General features: G+C 43.1%; 2 non-coding genes across 2 annotated transcripts; both read left to right on the forward strand.

Moving 5' to 3' along the window:
- The first annotated feature begins 9736 nt into the window (after window positions 1-9736).
- Window positions 9737-9819, forward strand: trnas-uga (transfer RNA serine (anticodon UGA)). The gene has a single exon. It is a non-coding gene; the product is annotated as a tRNA-Ser (tRNA).
- Window positions 9820-23681: 13862 nt separating this feature from the next.
- On the forward strand, window positions 23682-23770 carry trnar-ucg (transfer RNA arginine (anticodon UCG)). The gene is given in 2 exon segments: window positions 23682-23718; window positions 23735-23770. It is a non-coding gene; the product is annotated as a tRNA-Arg (tRNA).
- The last annotated feature ends 2255 nt before the right edge of the window (window positions 23771-26025 follow it).

The following is a 26025-nucleotide window of genomic DNA, read 5'->3' on the forward strand; positions in this document are numbered from 1 at the left end:
CCGGAGGGGACGAAATCTGCTCTGCAACTCCGTGAGGAGCTCCTCGGCCACAGGGAGAAGTCAGTTGAGGAGGAGGCTAGCGACGACTTTCCAAGTGGCTGATAGCAGGGAGATTCCCCTTTAGTTGCTGCTTATCGCCTTATTAAAGATGTTCACGATCACTGAATCACTAGGATCTCCCGGCATGCTTTCCTCCCTCCAAATGAGAGAAAGAAGGTCAGGTATTAGCGCCAGCAGTGCCTCACCGCCATACTTTAGTGCCTCAGCAATGATTCCGTCAGCCCCCGTAGCCTTGTTATTTTTTAGCTTTCTTACGGCGTTTTCTACCTCGTGCAGTGTTGGGGTCTCATTGAGGCGGTGGCGGGAATGGAGTCAAGTACACTGCTGTCTAGCATTGGATTATATCGGATATACAGCACTGAAACCGGCCATTCGCCTCAGCCAGTCTTTTATGCTCCATTGGAGTCTCCGCTTAACATTCCTCAACAGCCTAATGCTCTAATCCCTTCCCTCTCATATGTCTGTCTAGCCGCTCCTTAAATACTTCCATACTATTCTCTTCAACCACTCCCTGTGGTACCGAGTTACACAATATCACCACTCTTTGGGTAAATAAGTTTCTTCTGAATTCCAATTTTGATTTCATGGTGACTATCTTATATTGATAGCTTCTACTTATTCTGTTCACAACAAGTTGATACATTCTAACTGTATCCACTCCATCAAAATCTTTCATAATTTTAAATGTCTGTATCAGGTCACGCCTCAGCCTTCCTTTTTCAAGAGAAAAGAGACACTGCCTGTTCATCCTTTCCTGATTTGTATACGCTGTCTGTTCTGGTATCATCCTTGAAAATCTTCTCTGCATCCTCTGAAATGCCTTTATGCCTTTTTATAATATGACGACCAGAACTGCACGTATTACTCTCAGCGTGATCTGATGAAGGTTAAATACAGGTATAGCATAATGTCGCTACTTTTCAATTCTTTATGTCTAGAAATAAATCAGCGTGTTTGGTTTGATTTTTTTGGCCTTGCTAACTTATGCCGTTATTTATTGGAGAATTTTGTATTTGTACTCCGATACCCCTTGGTTCCTGTACACCCCCCAGACTGGCACTTTCCAATAATAAGTGACCTCACTAAGTCTCCTCCTTAAATGTAACACCTCATATTTAGATGGTTTGAAATTCATTTGCCAATTATATGTCTATTCTGCAAGTTTATTAATGTCCTCTTGTAAGTTGCTGCAGTGTACCTCCGTATTTACTATCCCTCCTAATTTGGTGTCACCCGCACATTTAGAAATAGTGTTTTTGATTCCGACGTCTAAATCTTGAATGTTAATTATGAACAACAGTGGTCCCAGCACCGATCCTTGTGGAACGCCACTAACCACCTTCTGCGGCTAAGAAACGCTGAGGTTTATACATTCTCTTTGATTTCTGACTTGAAGCCAGCTAGCTAACCATTCTGCTAGTTGCCACCTGACTCCGCATTCTCTGACCTGGCTTGAGGCATTTCTTGTTCCGATGTAACAATCTATTTTTTTTATTTTATTCATTCAAGCATGTCGACATCGCTAGCAAGGGCCGGATTTGTTGCCCATCTCCATCTGCCCTTGTGAAATTGTTGGTGATTCATTTTACGCAACCGACTGGCTCGCCAGGCCATTTCAGAGGTCAGTTCAGAGCCAACAACATTGCTGTGGGTTTGGAGTCACATGTTTGCCCAGACCAGTAAGGACGGCAGAATTATTTCCCGAAAGGAGACAAGTGAACCAGATGATGAGTTTGTTACAATGGTTATCATTATTGATACTTTTAAAATTCCAGATTTAATTCATTGAATTTAAATTTCCCCACTCTCGGACTGGACTATGATTTCTTCTCTCTGGATTATTAGTCCAGTGACATAACCATCACGCTACTATGATTGACCTCCATCTATGTAATGCGCTCAAGGGGCTGAATGACACCTCCTATTCATTTGCAACAGGTTGAGTGAAGGAATGGTGTGCCCTGTTCCTACGCAACAGGATCGGGAGATTGATTAGTCTCCTCCTGTTCCTGTGTAACTGGTTCGTGAGTCGCAATTGCCTCATCCTCAGCCTTTCGAATGGCTAAATGGACTTCGACTCTCATAGATAAGACTCAAGGAGCTGAATGGCTTCCGCCAGTCCTCTGCCTCAGGTTCGATGGGTTAATGGCCTTCCCTTGTCCTTGTGCAACAGACTGGAGAGGTTCAATGACATCCTTCTATTTCTGCTCAACAGATTCATTGGTTTGGCATTGCCTTATGGTCAACTATGCGAAAGGTTCGAGCGACCGAATGGAGTTCGACATTTCTTGTAAAACAGGCGCACACAGCTGAATGGTTTCATCCTGCCCTTTGCAATTGGTTTGAGGGTTTAAGTGACTCATTGGCCTCCACCTGTCCCTGTGTAACAGGCTCGATTGCTTGCATCTATTACTGTGCAAAATATTCAGATGATAATTGGGAAGGACTGGAGCCACTTGTGCAACAGAAAGTCAGGGACCACAGTGAGCCTTCTCTGAAGTATTGCTTTGATGCAAAGTTCACTGTGCTTCCCAGGCTCAAATCCTGACTCTGGTGGGAGTCGTGCCCAAAAACTTTGAATGTTTAATATGCCAAGAATTAAAAATCTAACGTGCTATCCATTGCGCGACAGAATCGCCAAATTGTGCATCAATACAAAAGTAAAATAGTGTTGATGCGTAATCTGAGCTAAAAAAAATCCTGAAACACTCAGCGATTGAGGCAGACTCTGCAGAGAGCGAAACAGAGTGAACGTTTGAGGTCGATGAATTTGCATAGCCACTTGATCAATATCCGCCGTCTAAAACGGATGTCCTGTCAGACCCGAATCATTATGTTTGAAAGGGCTGTTTTATCATGGATTCGAAGAACCTTTCAGCACGGAAGGAGACCACTTCGGCCCAGCGTGTCCGCACCGTCCGAAAATTGCTATCCCGCCTAATCCCACTTTCCAACTCTTCTTGTAACCATATAACAATCTATGTTTTTATTTTATTCATTCAAGCATGTTGACATCGATTGAAAGTGGTTAATGTCCTCTCCTGTTCTTGTGTAACAGACTGGAGAGGCTCAACTGCCTCCTACTTTTTCTGTGCAACAGGTTCGTTGGTTTGGCATTGCCTTCTCCTCATCTATGCAACAGGTTCGCGCGACCGAATTTGTTGCAGTCATCCTCAGTATTGAATATCCAACTAATTTGGCATCATCCGCAAATTGAGAAATTGTGTTTTTGATTCGCAGGTAGAAGTCATTAATATAAATTGTAAACAACAGTGGTCCCAGCACCGATCCTTGTGGAACAGCACTACCCACCTTCTGCCACTCAAAAAGCAAACTTTTACCCCTACTCTCTGCTTTCTGTCTTAAAGCCAGCTAGCTATGCATTTATCTAGTTGTCTCCTGACTCACCATTCTATGACCTGTCTTGTAGTTCTTCTTTCTCCCGTGTAACAATCTCGAGATCATATTGTTTCTTTTATTAATTCTAGTATGTGGACAATCCAACAAGGGCAGCCTTTGTTGCACTTCCCTAATTGCCCTTGTGAAGGTGATGGTTTGCCACCTTTTGCAAATGAGTTTCTCGCTGGGCCTTTTCAGAGGGCCGTAAAGAGCCAACCACGTTGCTCTGGATCTGGAGCCACATTTGGGCACAGACCAGTAAGGACGGTAGATTTCCTTCACTAAAGGAGACTATTAAACGAGATGGGTGTGTTGCGTCAATGGTCAACATTATTAATACTTTTAAAATTCTAGATGTATTTAATTAAATTTAGATTGTCCTGCTCTCTTGGTGGACTATGATTTTCTCTCACTGGATTACTAGTCCAGTGCCACAGGCCTCCGGCTGTGTAATGTGCTAGAGGGGCTGAATGACTCAGGCTGTTCCTGTGCAATAGTTTGAGGGGGGAATGTCATCCTCCCAGTCCTATGTAAAAGGTTCTAGGTGTTGATTAGTCTCGACCTGTTCCGATATAACAGGTCCGTTGGTCTGAAATGCCTTGTCCTAATCCTATGCAACTTTTTCTATTGAAGGAGAGCGGAGTGGGATTCCGGATGTGGGGCCGCGGGGGAGGGGGGGCGGAGATCGTGGTGCAGAGAAATCTAGAATGCGAAGGAGAAATGAAATGAAGCAATGCCAGAAAGTGATTGTTGTAATGTAACCACATTATGTCTAGAAGGGACAGAGCATAGAAACAAAAGGTGGCACGAACAAAAAGGATCCTGATAAGAAAAAAAGCGATAAGATAAATCGAGCTAAAATGCAAAAAAATGCTACGATCTCTAAAAATGTTAAAAAGACAAATCCAAATGTATTGTATCTGAATGGACGATGCATCTGTAATAAGATAGAAGAATTAACAGCGCAAAAAGATGTAAACAGATACAATATCGGTGCAATTACAGATATATGGTTGCACGATGACCAGGGTTGGGAACTGAATATCAAATGATATTCGGTATTTAGAAAGGACAGGGAAAAAGGAAGAGTGGATTGTGTTGCGTTGTTGGTAAAGAATGATATCAGTGCAATAATGAGAAAGGTATTCGGCTCAGAAAGACAAGATATAGATTCAGTTGGATGGCGCTAAGGAGAACGAAGGACCAGAAAGGATTGGTGTTAGTTGTCCATAGGCCTCCAAACAGTTGTGGTAGTGTAGAGGATAACATTAACAGGAAATCAGAGCTGCATGTAACAAGGGTATTACCATCATCAAAGGTGACTTTAAACTGCATATAAATTAAAATAATAATAATGTGGCTGATGAATTCCTGGCGTTTGGACCAGTTGTTTTTTGAACCCATTATTTTGCGGAGCGTACTAGGGAACAGAATATCCTAGATTGGGTCTTGTGTAATGAGAAGGGGTTAATTAAAAGTCAAGTTGTCTGGGGTCATTTCGCGAAGAGTGGCAATAACTCGATTAAGCTCGTTATTAAGATGGAAAGTGAAGTAGCCCAATCCGAATATATGGTCCTAAATCTCAGCAAAGGAAACTACGAATGCATGGGGAATGAATTGCATGGGGTATGATAGATTGGGAAGAGTCAATAAACGTCATGTTGGTGGATGGGCAAGGACTAACATTTCAGGAACGAATGTATCAATTGCGGCAGTTATACTTTCCTTTCTGGTGTAAAAAAAAGGATGCTGGCCCAACCATGGTTAACAAAATAAATTAAGGATCGTATTAGATTCAAAGAAGAATTATACAAAGTTGCCAGAAAAAGTACAAGCCTGAGGATGGGGAACAATTTAGAATTCAGCAAAAATGTGCCAAGAGATTGATTGAGTGGCGAGAAATAGAGTATAAGAGTGAACTTGCAAGGAACATAAAAACCGGCTGCAGTGGATTCTGCAAGTTCGTAAAAAGGAAAAGATTAGTGAAGACAAATGTTAACCCTTTAAAGACAGAAACGGGGGAATTTATAACGTGGAACAAGGAAATGGAAGGACAATTAAATAAATACCTCGGTTCTGTCTTCACGGAGGACATAAATAACATCCCAAAAATGCTTGTGAACCAAAAGTCTAGTGAGCAAGAGGAATTAACGGACATGACTTTTTGTAAGAACATAGTGCTGAGGAAACTAATGGGAATGAAGGCCGATAAATCCCCAGGGCCTGTTGATCTGCATCCCAAAGTACTAAAATAAGTTACAATGGAAATAGTGCATGCATTGGTTGACAACTTCCAAACATCTATAGATTATGGAACAGTTCCTGCAGTTTGCACGGTGGCAAATGTAACCCCACTGTTTAAAAATGGAGGGAGAGAGAAAACAAGGAACTACAGACCGGTTAGCCGAACACCAGTTGTCGGGTAAATGCGAGAATCTATAGTAAAGGATATTATAACGGAACACTAAGATAATACCAAAGGGATTAGACAAAGTCAACATGAAGTCATGAAAAGAAAATCATGTTTGATAAACCTACTCGAGTTTTTGAGGATGTAACTGAGAGAAAAGTTAAGGGAGAACCAGTGGATATAGTGTATTTGGATTTTCAGAAGGCCTCTGATAAAGTCCCACATAAGATATAGTGTGCAAAAGTAAAACATATATGATTAGGGGTAATTTACTAGCATGGATTGAAAATTGGTTAATGGACTGGAAACAGGATCGATGGGCAGAGGGACCTGGTGTCCTTGTTAAATAGTCTATTGAAAGCATACATACAGGTGCAGCAAGCAGTGAGGAAGTCAGATGGTATGTTGGCCTTCATTCCAAGAGGATGTGAGTAAATGAGTAAAGATGTATTACTACAATTCTACAGTGACTTGGTGAGACCGCACCTGGAGTATTGTGTGCAGTTTTGGTTTCGTTACCCAAGAAAGCATATACTTGCCATAGAGGGAGAACAGCGAAGTTTCACCAGATGGATTATTGGGATGGCAGGACTGTCGTATGAGCACAGATTGGGTCGACTCGGTCTGTATTCTGTAGAGTTTAGAAGAATGAGAGAGGATCTCATTGAAACGTATACCATTCTGAAAGGGTTGAATAGACTGGATGCGGGGAAGATGATTCACCTGATTGGGAAGGTTATAACAAGGGGTCACAGTCTCAGGATACGGGGTAGGAAATTTAGGAAGGAGAAGGTGAGATTTTTTTTTCATTCAGAGAGTGGTGCAGCTATGGAATTCCCTTGCACAGAAGGCTGTGATGACGACTCACTGAATATATTTGAGAGGGAGATAGATTTCTAGACACAAAAGACATCAAGTGATATGGGGGGAAAGCATGAATATGGTGTTGAGTTCGAAGATTAGGAATGATCATATTAAATGGTGGTGCAGACTCGTAGGGCCGAATGGACGACGACTGCTGCCGTTTTCTATGTTTCTAAGTTCAAGGATCTAAATGGACTTATACTCTTCTTGTAGAGCAAGTTCAAGGAACTGATCGGCTTCTGCCTCTCCGAAGGCTCAGATTTGAGGTGTTAATGTCCTCCTCCTTTCCCTGTGCAACAGTGCAGTGCGGCTGAATGGCCTCCAGCTAATTCTGTGTAACAGGAAAGTGTGCCTCCTCGTCATCTATGCAGCAGGTACGAGCTGCCGAAGGCGTTCTACTATTCTTGTATAAAAAGCCCAAGGATCTGAATTACTTCCTCTTCACCTTTGCAACTGGCTCGAGGGTTAAAGGAATTCTGATGTCCTTCTGTAACAGGTTCGATGGCTTGCTCTTGTTCCTGTGTAATAGACTCAGGTTCTAAGAGAACTCAATGGAAAAGTGAGTAGAATTGGAGCCACTTGTGTAGCAGGTACTGCTGGGAACGCAGTTTCCCTTCTCTGAAGTATTGATTTGCTGCAAAATGCACTGAGCTGCCGAAGAAACACCAGATCATGACCTAAATTCCGACTAAAATCCGACCTATCCAGACTAATGCCGCTTTCCAGCTCTTGATCCGTAACCGTTTAGGTTACTGGAATTGAAGTGCACATTCAAGGACTTTTTAAAGTGGCGAGGACTTCTGCCTCTAAATCACTTTCAGGAGTGAGTTCCAGACTCTCAACACCCCTAGGTGAAAACAGTGTAACACAAATTCCGGAAAACCTCCTACCTATGACGCCTGGTTGTTGGCCACTCTGCGCAGGGAAATAGATCCTTTCTATTCACTCGATCGAGGCCACTCATAATTTTATTCACTTCAATACGGACCCCCTTAGCCTCCTCTGTTCCAAAGAAAACAAACCCAGCCGATGCAATATTTACTCAGATCTAAATTCACCATCCGCCTAAATCTAACCTGTATGCTCACGGGTGCTGTCTGACCATTCCTGTAATGCGGTGACCAGAGAAGCATGCAATAATCTAGCTGTGGCCCAACTAGAGTTTCACACATTTGAAGCATAACTTCCTCGATCTTATATGCTATGGCTCATCTAATGAAGGCAAGTATTCAAGTATTCCGTGTTGCTTCTCAACATAGAAACATCGAAAATAGATTCAGCAGTATGCCATTCGACACTTCGAGCCTGCACCACCACTCAATAAGATCATGGCTGATCATTCCCTCAGTACCGCTTTCATGTTTCCTCCCTATCTCTTGAATATTTTAGCCATAAGGGCCACAGTAACTCAAATGAACTGGCATCAACAACCCTTTGCGGCAGTGAATTCCACAGGTTAACAACTGTCTGATTCTAGCCAATTCACGCCTCATACCATCGAAATTACCTTTCCTAAAGTTCAGGACCCTAGTTTCTGAAATAACTGTGTCACTCTCCATCTTATGAAGAATTCTGCCATGTTATGGTCACTCTTCCCCAAGGGGCCTTGTACAACAAGATTGCCAATTAGTCCATTCTCATTACACATCACCTAGTCCACGATGGCCAGCTCTCTATGTGGTTCCTCGATATATTGGTCTGGAAAACTATCCCGAATATACTCCAGGAAATCGTCCTCCACCGCATTGCTACCAGTTTGGTCAGGCCAATCAACAGATAGATTAAAGTCGATCATGGTAACTGCTGTACGTTTATTGCACACATCCCCTATTTCTTGTTTGATGCTGTCACCAACCTCACTGCTACAGTTCGGAGGTCTTTACACAATTCCCACGAGCGTTTTCTGCCTTTGGTATTCTGCAGCTCCCCCCATACCGCTTCCAAATCATCCATGCTAATGTCCCTCCTTATCATTGTATTAATTTCCTCTTTAACCAGCAACTCCACCCCGCCTCCTTTTCCTTTCTGTCTATCATTCACAAGCATCTTATCTACCTGCCCTGCTACCGTCAAGGAGTCTGTGGACATGCACTCCAAGGTCATTTGCACCTCTACACTCATCAGTGGCCTAACATTTAAGGTTTATTCGCTTTCCCTATAAGCACTCCCCAAATGCATTATCTAACACTTCTTCGGGTTGAATTCCATTAAACCCCTGACCAGTTCTTTGATATCTATCTGCAATGTACAGCTTTCTTCCTCATTATCAAGCATACCTGGTTGGCCAATCTTTTAGTCACCTGCGCTAATTTGTATTGAGTGGCTCGGTGTCAAATGTGTATCGCATAATACTCTTGTGAAGCGCCTTGGACGTTTCGCTAATTTCAAGGTGCTAATTATATAATGTGTTGTTGTTGTTAAAAATATGTGTTACATAAGGTTATATAGAGATGGCATCGCAGAAAGAGACAATTGTACCTAACTGGTGTTGCTAGATTTAATGCTGCACGCTACCCTACTTCACTTGATCCTATCAGCATATTGTTCTATTGCTTTCTCAGTCATGTGCTCAGGTAATTCCTTTTAAAATGAATCTGTGATATTCGCCTCAACTACTGCTTATGTAGCATCTTCCACATTCTAACCACTCTTTGGTAAATAAGTTGCTCTTGAATTGTCGACTGAATTTATCAGTGACCTCCCGTTCTGAACTCCTGCACAATAGCAAATATTTTCTCCACATCAACTCGATCAAATACCTTCATAATGTTAAAAATATATCTCCCTTGTTTTTCGAGAAAGAAGATCCCCAGACTGTTCAGTTTTTCCCGAAATGTAAATTCTTTCAGTTCTGACAGAAAGTTTTCCTTCTTTGCTGTGAGATTTTGTGATTCTATGATTTAATTTTCGCAGCGTCTGGGAGATCCAATTGGGCAAGCAAGCAGGCGGTCTCTCTGATAAATTGCACCAACGATTCGACTATTAAAGCAGTTTTATTGTGTAGCTGCGATGGCCGAGTGGTTAAGGCGTTGGACTTGAAATCCAATGGGGGTTTCCCCACGCAGGTTCGAACCCTGCTCGCAGCGATTCTACAGGTGCTCTTTTTTTATCGACTCACGGGGATCTCATTGGAATCTGATAACAATTCCCTCCACTGCCCTTTATTACACTGATTGACGCGAAGCTGTTGTTCGAACTGGAAACATTAATAGTTTATCGGTATTAATTGTTGTTTTTTTCCACACTATCTGCAAAAATCAGTGAGCAATATACACAGCATGAAAAAAATGCCTTTTAATAAAGATCAGTGCATTGTTTGGGAGGAACTCATCTTTAGTTAATGAGTGCGAACGAGGTTTGGTTTTATAAAGATGAACAAGTTTTGCCAAAATGACCACGGCAGCGTTTGACGTTGCAATTTTCTGATAACATCAGTGTTTGCATCAAAGTAGATGCCTTATCCATTAAGCGATGTGGCCCCTGCAGTTTGCAGCAGACTAATATGCAGCAGAAATCTAATGGGTCAAAGTAAATTAGAAAGGCAAACATGAAATCTCGGTGCCGCAATGCAAGGAGTATTCGAAACCCAGGACAGGGCTCTGAGCTAGTTAGAGTGGGTGAGAGCTCAGATCACAGGACCCTAAGAAAACATGCAAAAGGCAGGAGGCAACAGAGCAGAGTAGTACTGGGGTAAGTTTAAACGACAACGTGATAGGAAGGGACATTACGTATGATTAGAAAGGGGCTTCAGGGGGGGTCAAAACTAAAAATCATTGTTTAAAAACTAGTATTAAAACACTCTACCTAACCGCACGCAGCATTCGAAATAAAGTAAATGATTTGACGGCACAAATCATCATAAATGGGTATGATTTGGTGGCCATTACAGAAACGTTGCAGGTTGGCTAGGACAGGGAATTAAACCTACAGCGGTATCTGACAATTCGGAAAGATAGACAAGAAGGGAAAGGAAGTGGGGTCGCTCTGATAACAAAAGATGATATCAGGGCAGTTGTGAGAGACTATATTGGCTCTATGAACAATATGTTGAATCATTGTGAGTGGAGATTAGAGATAGTAAGGGGAAAAAGTCACTGGTGGGCGTAGTTTATCGGCCCCCAAATAATAGCTTCACGGTGGGGCGGGCAATAACCAAGGGAATGATGGAAGCATGTGAAAAAGGAACGGCAGTAATCATGGGGGATTTTAACCTACATATCGATTGGTCAAATCAAATCGCACTGGGTAGCCTTGAGGAGGAATTCATAGAATGCATACGGGATTGTTTCTTAGAACAGTATGTTACAGAACAAACAAGGGTGCAAACTATCTTAGATCTGGTCCTGTGTAATGAGACAGGAATAATAAACGATCTCCCAGTGAAAGATCCTCTCGGAATGAGTGATCACAGTATGGTTGAATTTGAAATACAGATTGTGGGTGAGGAAGTAGTGTCTCAAACGAGCGTACTATGCTTAACCAAAGGTGACTATAGTGGGATGAGGGCAGAGTTGGCTGACGTAAACTGGAAACACAGACTAAACGGTGGCACAATTGAGGAACAGTGAAGGACTTTTATGGACCTCTTTCATAGTGCTCAACAAAAATATATTCCAGTGAAAAAGAAGGGCGGTAAGAGAAGGGATAACCAGCCGTGGATAACCAAGGAAATAAAGGAGAGTATCAAAATGAAAACCAATGTGTATAAGGTGGCCAAGGTTAGTGGGAAACTAGCAGATTGGGAAAATTTTAAACGACAGCAAAGAATGACGAAGAAAGCAATAAAGAAAGGAAAGATAGATTACGAAGGTAAATTTGCACAAAACATAAAAATAGTTATTAAAAGCTTCTACCGATATATAAAACAGAAAAGAGTGACTAAAGTAAATGTTGGTCCCTGAGAAGATGAGAAGGGGGATTTAATAATGGGAAATGTGGAATTGGCTGAGACCTCAAACAATTATTTTGCTTCGGTCTTCACAGTGGAACACACAAAAACAATGCCAAAAATTGCTGGTCCCGGGAATGTGGGAAGGAAGGACCTTGAGATAATCACTATCACTAGGGGGGTAGTGCTGGACAGGCTATAAGGACTGAAGGTAGACAAGTCACCTGGTCCTGATGAAATGCATCTCAGGGTATTAAAAGAGATGGCCAACGTTCTCGCAGATGTATTCGTTATAATCTACCAAAATGCTCTGGACTCTGGGGAGGTACCAGCGAATTAAAAAACAGCAAATGTAACACCTCTGTTTAAAAAAGGGGGCAGACAAAAGGCAGGTAATTATAGGCCGGTTAGTTTAATATCTAAAGTGGGGAACATGCTCGAAGCTATCATTAAGGAAGAAATAACGGGACATCTCGATAGGAATAATACAATTAAGCAGACGCAACATGGATTCAGGAAGGGCAAAGCATGTTGAAATAATTTATTGGAATTCTTTGAGGATATAACGAGCATGGTGGATAGAGGTGTACGGATGGATGTGGTGTACTTAGATTTCCAAAAGTCATTCGATAAGGTGCCACACAAAAGTTTACTGCAGAAGATAAAGGTACGCGGAGTCATAGAAAATCTATTAGCATGGATAGAGAATTGGCTAGCTAACAGAAAGCAGAGAGTTGGGATAAATGAGTCCTTTTCGGGTTGGAAATCGGTCGTTAGTGGTGTGCCACAGGGATCGGTGCTGGGACCACAACTGTTTACAATATACATAAATGAGCTGGAAGAGGGGACAGAGTGTCGTGTAACAAAATTTACAGATGACACAAAGATTAGTGGGAAAGCGGATTGTGTAGAGGACGCAGAGAGGCTGCACATAGATTTAGATAGGTTAAGCGAATGGGCTAAGGTTTGGCAGATGGAATACAATGTCGGAAAATGTGAGGTCATCCACCTTGGGGAAAAAAAACAGGAAAAAGGAATATTATTTGAATGTGGAGAAATTACAACATGCTGAGGTGCAGAGGGACCTGGGGGTCCTTGTGCATGAATGACAAAATGTTAGTTTGCAGGTGCAGCAAGTAATCAGGAAGGCGAATGGAATGTTGGCCTTCATTGCGAGAGGGATGGAGTACAAAAACAGGGAGGTCCTGCTGCAACTGTATAGGGCATTGTTGAGGACGCACCTGGAGTACTGCGTGCAGTTTTGATCACCTTTCTTTAGGAAGGATATACAAGATTTGAAGGGGGTACAGAGACGATTCACTTGGCTGATTCCGGAGATGAGGGGGTTACCTTATTATGATAGATTGCGTAGACTGGGTCTTTACTCGTTGGAGTTCAGAAGGATGAAGGGTGATCTGAAAGAAACATTTAAAATAATGAAAGGGATAAACAAGATAGAGGCAGAGAGGTTGTTTCCACTGGTCGGGGAGACTAGACCTAGGGGGCACAGCCTCAATTACGGGGGAGCCAATTTTTAACCGAGTTGAGAAGGAATTTCTTCTCCCAGAGAGTTGTGAATCTGTGGAATGCTCTGTGCAAGGAAGCAGTTGAGGCTAGCTCATTGAATGTATTCAAATCACAGATAGATACATTTTTAACCAATAAGAGAATTAAGGGTTACGGGGAGCGGGCGGGTCAGTGGAGCTGAGTCCACGGCCACATCAGCCATGATCTTGTTGAATGGCGGATCAGGCTCGAGGGGCTAGATGGCCTACTCCTGTCCTAATTCTATGTTCTTATAATGAGGGATTACGCAGTGGAATTGTGTTTAGATCAGTTCCATACTTTGCACTACAAACCAATCAGCGGCAGTGAGCCTTTCACTGATTGAAATACGAGAAGTCACAAATCCCCAGCGGATATCGAATTCTTCATTTAATGCTGGAAACACTCCGCAGGGCCACCAGCTCTCGGCAGAACGAATGTTTTGCAGCATTGCTTCAATGTATTACAGGTTTGGTGTGAGTTTCGTCCCTGAATGTTTAAGCTGCTCTAAAATACTTGCAGCCCAACCGCACCACCAAAAATAAAATAAATGGCCCGTAATGGGTTCGAATTCGCCAATTTGGCGTTAGTAACACCCAGCGCTAACCAAGTGAGGCAACCGGCTTTCATGCTATGTGCTTTCTTATGGCACTTTTACATTAAAATGTTAGCATTCCTCCAGCGACATTCACCTCAGCACTTCCCAAAGCAGTTCAGAGCAAATTAATTACTTTTAAGATGTGATCACTTTGTCGTGTAGGAAATGCAAAAATCTGCAGCATGGAAGGAGGCCATTTCAGCCAATAGTGATCGAGGAGGCCGATTAAGAGTTTCCAGCCTAATTCCCACTTCCCAGCTCTAAGTCCGTCCAATGGGTTACAGCAATTTAAGTGGCATTGAAGTATTATTAAAATATATGAGGGTTTCTGCCGCATTGAGGCATTGAATTCCCGACTACCATGACGCCCTGGGTAAAGACATTTATCCTCGCAGCTCGTCTAACCCTCCCCCTAATTCATCATCATAGGCAGTCCCTCGGAATCGAGGAAGACTTGCTTCCACTCTTAGCATGTGTTCTTAGATGGCTGTACAGTTCAATACGGGAACCACAGTCTCTGTCACAGGTCCGACAGATCGTCGTTGAGGGAAAGGATGGTCAGGGAGCCTGGTTTGCCGCAGCTCCATCCGCTGCCTGCACCTGATTTCTGCATGCTCTCGGCGACGATACTCGAGGAGCTCAGCACACTCCCGCATGCACTTCCTCCACTTAGGGCGATCTATGGCCAAGGACTCCCACAGTGGGGATGTCACACTTTATCAGGGAGGCTTTGAGGGTGTCTTTGTAACGTTTCCTTTGGCTCATTTACCGTGGATGAGTTCCGAGAAGAGCTCTTGCTATGGCAGTCTCGTGTCTGGCATATCGCCTGCCCAGCGGCGCTGATCAAGTGTGGTAAGTGGTGCAATGCTGGGGATGATGTCTTGGACGAGGACGCGAATGTTTGCGCGTCTGTCCTGCCAGGGGATTTGCAGGATCTTGAGGAGACATCGCTGGTGGCATTTCTCCAGCGACTTGAGGTGTTTACTGTGCATAGTCCATGTCCCTGAGCCATACAGGAGGGCGGGTATTACTACAGCCTTGTAGACCATGAGCTTGGTGAAAGTTTTGAGGGACTCATCTTCAAACACTCTTTTCCTCAGGCGGCCGAAGGCTGCATTGGCGTACTGCAGGCGGTGTTGGATCTCGTATCAATGCCTGCTCTTGTTGATAGGAGGCGCCCAAGATAGGGAAATTGGTCCACCCCGAAATTAGTTTAAATCTATTCCCCCTGATTGTTGACCACTCTGCAAAGGGGAACAGGATCTTCCAACCAACTCTATCTAGGGCCCTCATAAAGTTATGCACCTCAATATAGTCTCCCCTCAGCCTCCTCTGGTCCAAAGAAAACAGACTCAGCATTTCCAATCTTTCCTCATCACCAAAATTCTCCAGTCCAGGCAACTTTTTTTGTAAATCTCCTCAGTACCCTTTCCAGCGCAATCACATCTTTTTTTTGAAATGTGGTGACCAGAACTGCACACAGTACTCCAGCAGCGGCCTAACCAATGTTTTATAGAGTCAAGTACAATGTCCTTGCTGTAACCAACAGAGTTACGGACTGAGAGCTGGTACGTGGGATTAGGCTGGATAACCTTTTGTTGGCTGCCGCAGAAACGATGGTAAGTACTGCAGGGATTCCAATACGACCAAGTTGATCTCTTGGACTAATTTCGATCGCTCAGATGGAGAGGAATTTTAACAGATTTTTTCCCACAATTCGCCTGGGTTTTTTTTCTGCTTTTTTGCTTCTCCCATGCGTTCGCATGTCTCGGGTTGGGGTGGTGTGTGTAATGTTTCGGTGCAAGGGGTGTAGAAGTTGTGTGGGGCGAACTTATTGGGCTGGGCGTTCTTTATCTTTCCGCCATTGTCATGCTTCACATGTTCATATATAGCCTTCAGGGTTGTTGATCAAAGGGCCTTGTGGCTCTTTGTCGGCTGGCATGTATGCTATGGGCCGAAGTGGCCTCCTTCAGCGCTGTGGATTTCTAGATTTCTATTTACTTTCACAGCCCCAGACCATTCCTTCACAGAGCCAGACATCTGCAAAAGATATTCAGACGACTCTTTCACAGTCCCAGACTCTACCTTCACAGATTCACAATCTTCCGACACAGTTTCACAATCTACTTTCACAGATCCAGACTTTTCCTGCACCGACCCAGACAGCGGCTAAACAGAACCAGGCAGCTCCCGTACAGAGGGGTAGTGATCCTACATCGAGCCAGACATTACTGCACAGATCCAAACACTCCTGTGCAGAGAGGCAAACCTCATACACAGCATCAAAATGCTTGTTTACAGATTCAGACAATTCCTTTCACAGACCCAGCATCAACTACACAGGAGCAAACATGTCCTCATCAGCCGCAGACAACACCAACACATTTCCAGAGAGCTTCGACAGAGACACTGACATTTCCTCCGCGAAAGCAGGCAGCTCCTATGCAGAACCAGGCAGGTGCTGCACTGAAGCACGGATTAACAGCACAGGCACAAACTTTAATACACAGACCCATACAGCTCCTTTCAGAGACAGAGGGACCTCCGAGACAGCTTAATTCCCTCCGACATAGACATAGGCAGCTCGACCCTGGCGAAGGCATCACCAACACAGATCCAAGATCTACTACACAGATATAAGCAGTTCTTACACGGGTGCAGACTGTTCCGAGAAAGGACCAGACTGCTTGTTTACCGAGCCAGACAGCTCGCTTCGGAGATGCAGACACCTCATGTAAAGATCAAGACAGCACCGGTACTGGATCAAGAAGCTCAATGCAGAACCAGGCTAACTCAGGGAGATCAGCCACAGACAGACACACTCCAACACAGACGCAGGCTCTCCGGAACAAACAGAGACAACTCTTGCACAGACCCAGTCAGCTCCAAACCTGACACATGGAGCTGCAATACAAACCCGACGCCCCTACACAAAGCCGGACAACACTTAAACAGACACAGTCAGCTCAAAATCTGACACATGCAGCTGCAACGCAGACCCAGAGAGCACCTAAAGAGACTCAGAAGCTATTACATAGAAAAAGAAAGCTCTTACAGTGACCCGGACACTCCTACCTATAGTCAGAGAGCTTGTCATTGAATCCAATGCATACTGCTGCAGATAACTGATAGGATTACAAAGGACAGCATAGCGTATTCTGACTTTCTGGCTATTCTGACCATGCCAGCGTTTATGTTACACTCGAATATTCTGGAGTCTTTCTTGATTTAAATCTATCAGCATAGCCATCGATTCCTTTCTACCTCATATGCTGGAATAGCCTCTCCTTAAATGTAACTTTACCTATTCGTATGAACCACTCCTACGCTTTTGAGTTCCACATTCTCATCACTCTTTCCAGAAAGAAGTTGCTACTGAATTCTCGATTTGATTTCTGGATTTCTTGATGACTATCTTATATTGGTGCTCTTCCCCACATGTGAAAACATTCTCTCTGTAAACACTCTATCAAAATCTTTCATAATTTTAAATAAATCTGTTCGGTCACCCCTATAGATAAATCTTCAAGAGAAAAGGGACCCAGCTTGTTCATTATTTCCACTTATGAATAACCTCCCATTTCTGGTAGCATCCGTGTAAATCTACTCTGCACCCTCCCAAATCCTCTATATCATCTTTATAATAGGATGACCAGAACTGCATGCAGTATTCTCAGTGTGGTCTAACCGAGGTTCAATACAGGTTTAGCATAACCTTCCTATTTTGCAATTCTATACCACTAAAAATAACCTCCACTGCTTAGTTACCTTTATTTTGTCTTGTTTAATTCTGTCACAATTTTTGTGATTTGTGTAGTTGTACTCAGAGATCCTACTGTTCCTCTACCCACCTAGAGTCGTTTGTGCCAAGAAATAAGTGACCTCCATATTCTTCCTACCAAAATGTAATACCTCACATGTATGTTTGTGGAACTTAATTGAAAATTATATGCCCATTCTGCGTGTTTATTAATGTTGTCATTAATTTGTTGCAGTCCTCCTCAGTATAAACTTCCTCCAATTTGGTATCATTGGCAAATTTGGAAATTCTGTATTTAGTTCCAAATTCGAAATCGTTAATATAAATTGTGAACAATAGTGGTTCCGGCATTGATTCGTTTGGAACACCACTAACCATCTTCTGCCAATGTGAATATCTGCCTTTTCCCTCCAATCTATGATTTCAGTCTTTGAGCTAGCTCGCTATGCATTCTGCTGCTTATACCCTGACTTTGCTCAGCAGGCTATAATTGGGAATCATAGCGAGGGTCTTTTGAAAATCTAGATACCTTATACTTATTGCATGATCAATGTCTACCCTCTATAACATCTTCAAAAATTATGAGTTTGGTCCAGCAGTACTTTCCCTGTAAAAATCCATGCTGATCATTCATTTTTATACTTTTGGTTTCTAGATGTTCTTCTATATTCTCCATTTGTAAGGGTTCCATTATTTTCCTATGTTAGTGACAATCATACCCCTTGATCAACGAGCTGATTAGCTGAGACAAGCAGCGAGTACATCATTTAATTCCCACCAAAAGCGATTCAGCCATTCCCGCTTTCTATTGTGTAATACAGCGACATCAAGTTGTTGTACTGTCCGTCTCGGATCAGTCTTCATCTGTTGAAAAGGGTTGCGCTCTCAGTGCTGCTTCATTCAGAATGTTTTTTAAAAAATGCGACGTGTTAGCTGCCGTGGCTGGGTGGTTAAATCGTTGGATTAGGAATGTAATCTCATTGCTTCTGAGTCAGTTCGAGCACTGTTTACAATGAGTCAGTAGCTGTAGACATTGGCACGTAATCCGCTCTGTTTGGAGGTCATTTGAGGTGTAATTGTTCTGAATTATTTTGCAGCAACTTTGAGGCCACCTGTTCCGTCACGCTCACCCAATCATCCACTCGTGCGTGTCCAGAGGATTGGGACATTTTTATAATCCAGCAAAGAACGACTAAAAATATGATTAAAAGAGGGTAGATTATGAATGTTAACTTGAACGAAATATAAAAACAGATAGAAAGAGTTTCTACAGGTATGTAAAAAGGAAAAGAGTGGCTAAAGTAAATGTTAGTCTCGTGGAGGATGAGACTGGGGCATTAATAATCGAGAACAGGGAAATGGCAGAGACTTTGAACACATATTGTGTTTCAGTTCTCACGGTAGAAGTCAGTAAACACATCCAAATAGTGGATAATCCAAGGGCTATATGGAGGGAGGAACTTAATACTATCATTATCACGAATGAAGATGTATGAGGTAAAATAATGGGACTAAAGGCGGACAGGTCCTCTGGACCTGATGGCTTATATCCGATGGATGCATTGGTTGTATCCACAGGATATAAGCCATCAGGTCCAGGGGTCCTATGGAGGACTTGCTTCCACTCCCAAAGTGAATTCCTTGATGGCTAAGCAGTCCGATAAGAGAGCCACAGACCCTTTCACAGGTGGGACAGACATTCGTCAGGGGAAGGGGTCGGGAGGGCTGGTTTGCCGCACGCTCGTCCTGCTGCGTGCGCCTGGGCTCTTCATGCTCCTTGCATCGAGCCTCAAAGAGCTCAACGCCCTCCCGGATGGATTTTCTCCACCTCGGGCGATCTGCGGCCAGTGTCTCACAGGTGTCAGTGGTGATGTCGCACTTTACCAGCGAAGCTTTGAGGGTGTCCTTATAACGTTTACACTGTCCTCCTTTGGCCCGTTTACCATGAAGAAGCTTCGCATAAAGCATTGCTTAGGGAGTCTCACATTTGGCATGCGTACTATGTGGCCTGACCAGCGAAGCTGATCGAGTGTGGTCAGTGCTTCAATACTGGGGATGTTACCCTGGTCGAGGACACTGATGTTGATGCGCCTGTCCTCCCAGGAAATTTGCAGGATCTTGTGGAGACATCGTTGGTGATATATCTCCAGCGACCTGAGGTGCCTTCTGCACATCGTCCATGCCTCAGACCCATACAGGAGGGCGGGTATTATTACAGCCCTGTAGACCATGAGTTTGGTGGTAGATTTGAGGGCCTGGTCTTCAAACAGTTTTTTCGGCAGGCGGCCGAAGGCTGCACTGGAGCACTGGAGGCGGTGTTGAATCTCCATATCAATGTCTGCCTTTGTTGTTAAGAGGCATCCCCTCATTTCCAATGGAATTATTCCAGTCACACAGCCTTCGTTCAATCAAAAAATATCTAGATTAAGAATCAATTAGTAATTTATTTAAAACAAATCAAATTCAATTTTTTTTAAATAAAAATTAAATGTATTTATTTTCTTAAGTTGTTTAATATATATATATTTGTAAATTGGCTTTCAGACTGGGCTGGTTTTACATCCCTCCCTCCTTCCTGCCTGTCTATCACCTGGGGCAGAGACGGTCGCTTCAATAACCGTCTCTGCCCCGCGTGGTCCTGAGCTCCACAGCACAATTGCCTTCAGGGATGATAGAAATCTCACTTTATTCTTTTAAAAGGGAACTGCGGTCAGTCAAGGGTGATTCTGCATCTGGATAAAAGGGATGTCCTTGCAGTCCCCAATCATTCTGTATCTTTTTAAAAGGGCTGGTTGTCAATTCCGGTTCATAATCTTTCCCTTTAAAACGGATTTTCTCATAAACCCGGGTCATCCTGTATAGTTTGAGAAGGAGTATGATTTCAGCTGCAATGACCGAATAGTTACACTGTTGTGTTCCAATTTACATTGGGGTTGCCTGCGCCTGTGCGCACCCAGATCGCAGTGCATCTGTTCATTTACTCGAAATATGCTCATTTTTTCCTGAATCCACTACTTGATTTTGCTCGCAATATACAGAAAAACACAGTGTATGATGGTGGCAGCGGCCGCGTCGTCTAATGCCTACGGCGTCTGACTTCGATATAACCGCGAACTTATCAAAACATTGCAGATTCGTATCTTACCGCGGTCAATTAACTTGCTGCGTGAAATTTTATATTTGTTGAGATTCTGCCGAAAACACAACCATCTCTTCGAGTCACTCACCTGAAGTAAAGGAAGGCTGTTTGCGTTAAGAATCTAATGGCACGTGTTAATCATTGTCGATCTGCATGCACGGGCAGAGCAAGCTGTGAAGTGGACTTTCTTGCACATTATTGCTGTTGGGTTACCAAAAGCAGGAGATTGAAAGGCTGACGATTGGCTGAATAAGAGACGAGGTGGCCGAGAAATTCAGGCGATGAACTATTAATCAATTTTGTTCTGCACGCATGGGTTCGAATCGCATCCTCATCGTATTTGTGCTCAGCTTTGACTCCCCTGGTAACTTTGTCAATCACGTTAACCTCATCGCCGAATTTCCCTTTCACTGACAAGGATGCTGCACTTTGCTCATGTCATGTCTCAAATTAATAATATATTCGTCAAATGGATAACATTTGTCGGACTGCCGAGAGGGGGACTAATTCGATAGGTCTCTGAGTGACAGCATAAGCACGATGGGCCTAACATCTTTTCTCCCTCCCGTCAGAATCTGAGAGCTGCACTCTTCACTGTCGGCGGCTCGTTGGTTTCGGGGTATGATTCTCGCTTAGGAATGATCACTTTTGAAATGCGACAGGTCTCGGGCCAAATCCTGAACGAGCCCCGCCATTTTTTATGCAAAGTTCCGCTCCTCACAGCCGCTTGACATGTGAGAAAATAGACATATTTCACGTTAAAACGTCTGATTTTGCGGCGATTGTTCCCACAGCATCCAAATCCCAGAGCAAAGTGAAACTCACACAACTGAGTAAAGTTAAAGTATCTCATGAGGTACTCGGCTCTGTGACTCGTTGGATAACCTAAACCCGTGTTTAGTTCCGGCCAATAATTGATCAGTATATCTTCCTGTCTGTGCGCATCAGCTCTACTCAATGGGGATACGCATACATTCAGCGTCAATCTCCACCTCTGCCCTGAATATGAATGTGTCTTGTTTCTCTAGAGCTGAAAGGATGAGAGAAGATAGTTTTTGAATTAGTCTCTTGGCTGCCGAATTCAAAGCGGACAGGAAATCAATCCGGGGTGGCCACGCTTCCTGGTCTGATTAAAAGGCGGTGACACATTATATTGTAGGCATGTTCTCATCTTCTGGCCTCAACATTAGGTTCGACGTATCGGGTGATAAGCACCGCTGCCATTGTCTGGTAATGGTTCTGCTATTCCCACTAACACCTCCTCTGGACCATCCTTTGATACGTTATTGCCCGCTTACCACCCACTTTGCCTTTCTCCATTGTGCCATTAATTATTTAATCACTGCTGCGTTCCACTGTATCACAGACGTTCCCATTTGACCTTTCTCGCTGCGCATTATTTCCAGGCGCTATTTTTGTTGAAACATCTGTAATCTTGAAATTTTTCCTAAAATATAGGAATGATTATCCGACAGAACGTGAAACCGAGTTCTTCATCCACAGAATCTGCACGAGCTGCTGTGTTTTACATATTTATCTGTTTTTATTCATCCTGTTTCCGTTTTCCTTTTAAGGGGATGTGCTGTCTGTCTGGGATCATTCTCTGTCTATTTAAAATGGTATGCTATCAGCTCTGCACCATTCTGTGTTTGTTTAAAAGCGATGTGCTGTCTGTCCCGAAGTTCAAATTTCAAATTTCAAAAACTGCCTTGAGAGGGTGCAGGAATTTTAGTTTGTTTGTATGTTTGTGTAAGCCAGTGTGTGTGCAAACGTGCTGTGCGATATTACTGTTGTGTGAGAAAAATGCATTACATGCAGCTTGAAACCGTGCTGATTTGATTGAACACTCTTTCGTGGAATCTCGGACGGTAGAAGAATCTGCTGTGGGATTTTGCTATTCCACATCTGAAAGAAGGGAAAATACACAAATTAGAAATATAGCGATTTTATCGAGGGCTTGCGTGTGGGCTGTGTAATGTGATGACATCCTCAACCTTTATTTTCAAATTCAAATCAAATCAAATAAAATCAAGACAAGACGAGACAAGACAAGACAAGACATGATTAACTTTGGATATATATATATATGTCTATTTATATCCAATCCCAACTTTTTAACTTCCAAAATAAATGTACTTTTCTGTCCTGCCGACACGGAGCTCTATTACATTTGACCTCTTTCACCGCACAAGCAGCTGCTGTCAGATCCAGCAGAAAGTCACACGTGATTTTAAAAGTTCGCTTTGAAGCCCACAGCTTCACTCGTGGCTTGTCTTCCACCATGGGCTTCCTGTGTTTGGATATTTATTGACTGCACCTCCTCATTTCCAATGGAATTCTTCCAGTCACACAGCCTTCGTTCAATCAAAAATATATGGATTATGAATCAATTATTTATTTATTTAAAACAAATCAAATTCAATTAAAAAAAAATTAAATGTATTTATTTTCTTAAAATGTTAAATATATCTATATTTCCAAATTGGCTTTCAGTCTGTGCTGGTTTTATGTCCCTCCCTCTTTCCTGCCTGTCTATCACCTGTGGCTTCAATAACCGTCTCTGACCCGCGTGGTCCTGAGCCCCACTGCACAATTGCCTTCAGTGATGATAGAAAGCTCACTTTATTCTTTTAAAAGGGAACTGCTATCAGTCCAGTCTCATTCTGCATCTGGGTAAAAGGGATGTCCTTGCAGTCCCGGATCATTCTTGTCTGTTTAAACGCGCTGGTTGTCAGTTCCGGTTCATAATCTTTCCCTTTAAAACGGATTGTCTCATAAACCCGGGTCATCCTGTATATTTTGAGAAGGAATATGATTTCAGCTGCAATGACCGAATTGTTAAACTGTTGTGTTACCAATTACATTGGGGTTGCCTGCGCCGGTGCACACCCAAATCGCAGTGCATCTGTTCATCTACTCGAAATATGCTCATCTTTACCAAAATCCACTCCTTGATATTGCAGTTGCCCCGAATTTGCTCGCAATATACACAACAGCACAATGGATGTTGCCGGCAGCGGCCGTGTGGCCTAATGGATGTGGCGTCTGACTTCGATTATGATACAAAAGTTATCAGAAGATTGCAGGTTCGAGTCCTGCCGCGGTCAACTTAACTAGCTACGTGAACTGTTATATTCTTTGTTGTGATTCTGCCGAGAAACCAACCATCTCTTCCAGTCACTCAACTGAAGCAAAGGAAGGCTGTTTGCTTTAAGAATATCATGGCAAGTTTTCATCATTGTCGATCTGCATGCACGGGCAGAGCAAGCAGTGAAGTGGGCTTTCTTGCACATTATTTCTGTTTCGATACAAAAAGCAGGAGATTGAATGGCTGACGATGTGCAAAAGCCGAGAGGTTCAGGCGATGGACTGCTAATCCATTGTAATCTGCACGCATGGGTTCGAATCCCATCATCGTCGTCGTTGCCTTTCAACTTGATCACGTTTTGACATTCATATTTAACCTCATCGCCAAATTCCCCTTTTACTTACAGGGATGGTGTACTTTCCTCATGTCATGTCTCAAATTAATAATATATTCGTCAAAAGGAGAACGGTTGCAGAACAATGGGAAGGGGCACTAATTAGATAGGTATCTGAGAGACAGCACATGCACGATATGCCATTATATCATTTCTCACACCGTCATAATCTGAGAGCTGCGCTTTTCACTGTCGGCGGCTCGTTGGTCTACGGGTATGATTCTCGCTTCGGAATGATCACATTTGAAATGCGAGAGGTCACGGGCCAAATCCCGGACGATCCCGCCATGTTTTACTCAAATTTTCGCGTCGAACAGCCGCTCGACTTGTGAGAAAACAGACATATTTCACGTTAAAACGTGTGATTTTATGCCGATGTTCCATAAGCATCCAAATCCCAGAGCAAAGTGAAACCCGCCAACGTGAGTAAAGTTAAAATATCTCATAGGTACTCGGCTCTGTGACTCGTTGGATAACCTAATCCCTTGTTTGGTTCCGGCCAATACTTGATCAGTATATCTTCCTGTCTGTACGCATACGTTCACCTCAATTGGGATAAGCATACATTCAGCGTCAATCTCCACCTCTGCCCTAAATATGAGTGCGTCCTGTTTCTCTAGAGCTGAAAAGATGAGAGAAGCTGCCTTTTGAATTCGTCCATTGGCTGCCGAATTTCTAAGCGGACAGGAAATCAATCCGGGCTGGCAAAGTTGCCTGATCCGATTAAAAAGCGGTGACATCTTATATTGTAGGCATGTTCTCGTCTTCTGGCCTCAACATTATGTTCAACGTATCGGATGATAAGCACCGCTCCCATTGTCTGGTAATGATTCTGCTTTTCCCGCTAACACCTCCTCTGGACCATCCTTTGTTACGTTATTGCCCGATTACCACCCACTTTGCTTTCTCCATTGTGCCATTTATTATTTAATCACACCTGCGTTCCACTGTATCACAGAAGTTTCCATTTGACCTTTCTCGCTGCGTATTATTTCCAGGCGCTATTTTTGTTGAAAACATCTGTAATCTTTAACTTTTTCCTAAAATATCGGAATGATTATCCGACAGAACGTGAAACCGGATTCTTCCTCCACAAAATCTGCACGACCTGCCGAGTTTTACATATTTATCTGTTTTTATTAATTATATTTCTGTGTGCCTTTTAAGGGGATGTGCTGTCTGTCCGAGATCATTCTCTGTCTCTTTAAAATGGTATGCTATCAGACCCTCATCATTCTGTTTCTGTTTAAAAGGGATGTGCTGTCTGTGGCGGATTTCCAATTTCAAATTTCAAAACCTGCCTTTGGAGGTTAAGGAATTTTAGTTTGTTTGTGTGTTTGTCTAAGCTAGAGTGTGTACAAACGTGCTGTGCGATCTTACTGTCATGTGAGAAAAATGCTTTACATGCAACTTGAAACCGTACTGATTTGATTGAACACTCCTTCGTTGACTCCCTGACGGTAGAAGAATCTGCTGTGGGATTTTGCTATTCCACATCTGAAAGAAGGGAAAATACACAAGTTAGAGATATAGCGATTTTAGGCAGGGCTTGCGTGTGGGCTGTGTGACATTATGACATCCTCCGTCCTTATTTTCAAATTCAAATGAAATCAAACAAAGACAAGACATGACTGACTGACTGAATTTGTTTATACATGTATATATATATATGTGTATATTTATATACAATCCCAAATTTTTAACTTCCAAAATAAATATGCTTTTTCTGTTCTGCCTGCACTGGGCTCTATTACATTTGACCTCTTTCACAGCACAAGCAGCTGCTGTCAGATCCAGCAGAAAGACACACGCGACTTTAAAAGATCGCCCTTGTGGCCCACATCTTACCTCATGGCTTGTCTTCCAACATGGGCTTACTG

Source organism: Pristiophorus japonicus, unplaced genomic scaffold (assembly GCF_044704955.1).
Source record: "Pristiophorus japonicus isolate sPriJap1 unplaced genomic scaffold, sPriJap1.hap1 HAP1_SCAFFOLD_73, whole genome shotgun sequence".
NCBI lineage: Eukaryota > Metazoa > Chordata > Chondrichthyes > Pristiophoridae > Pristiophorus > Pristiophorus japonicus.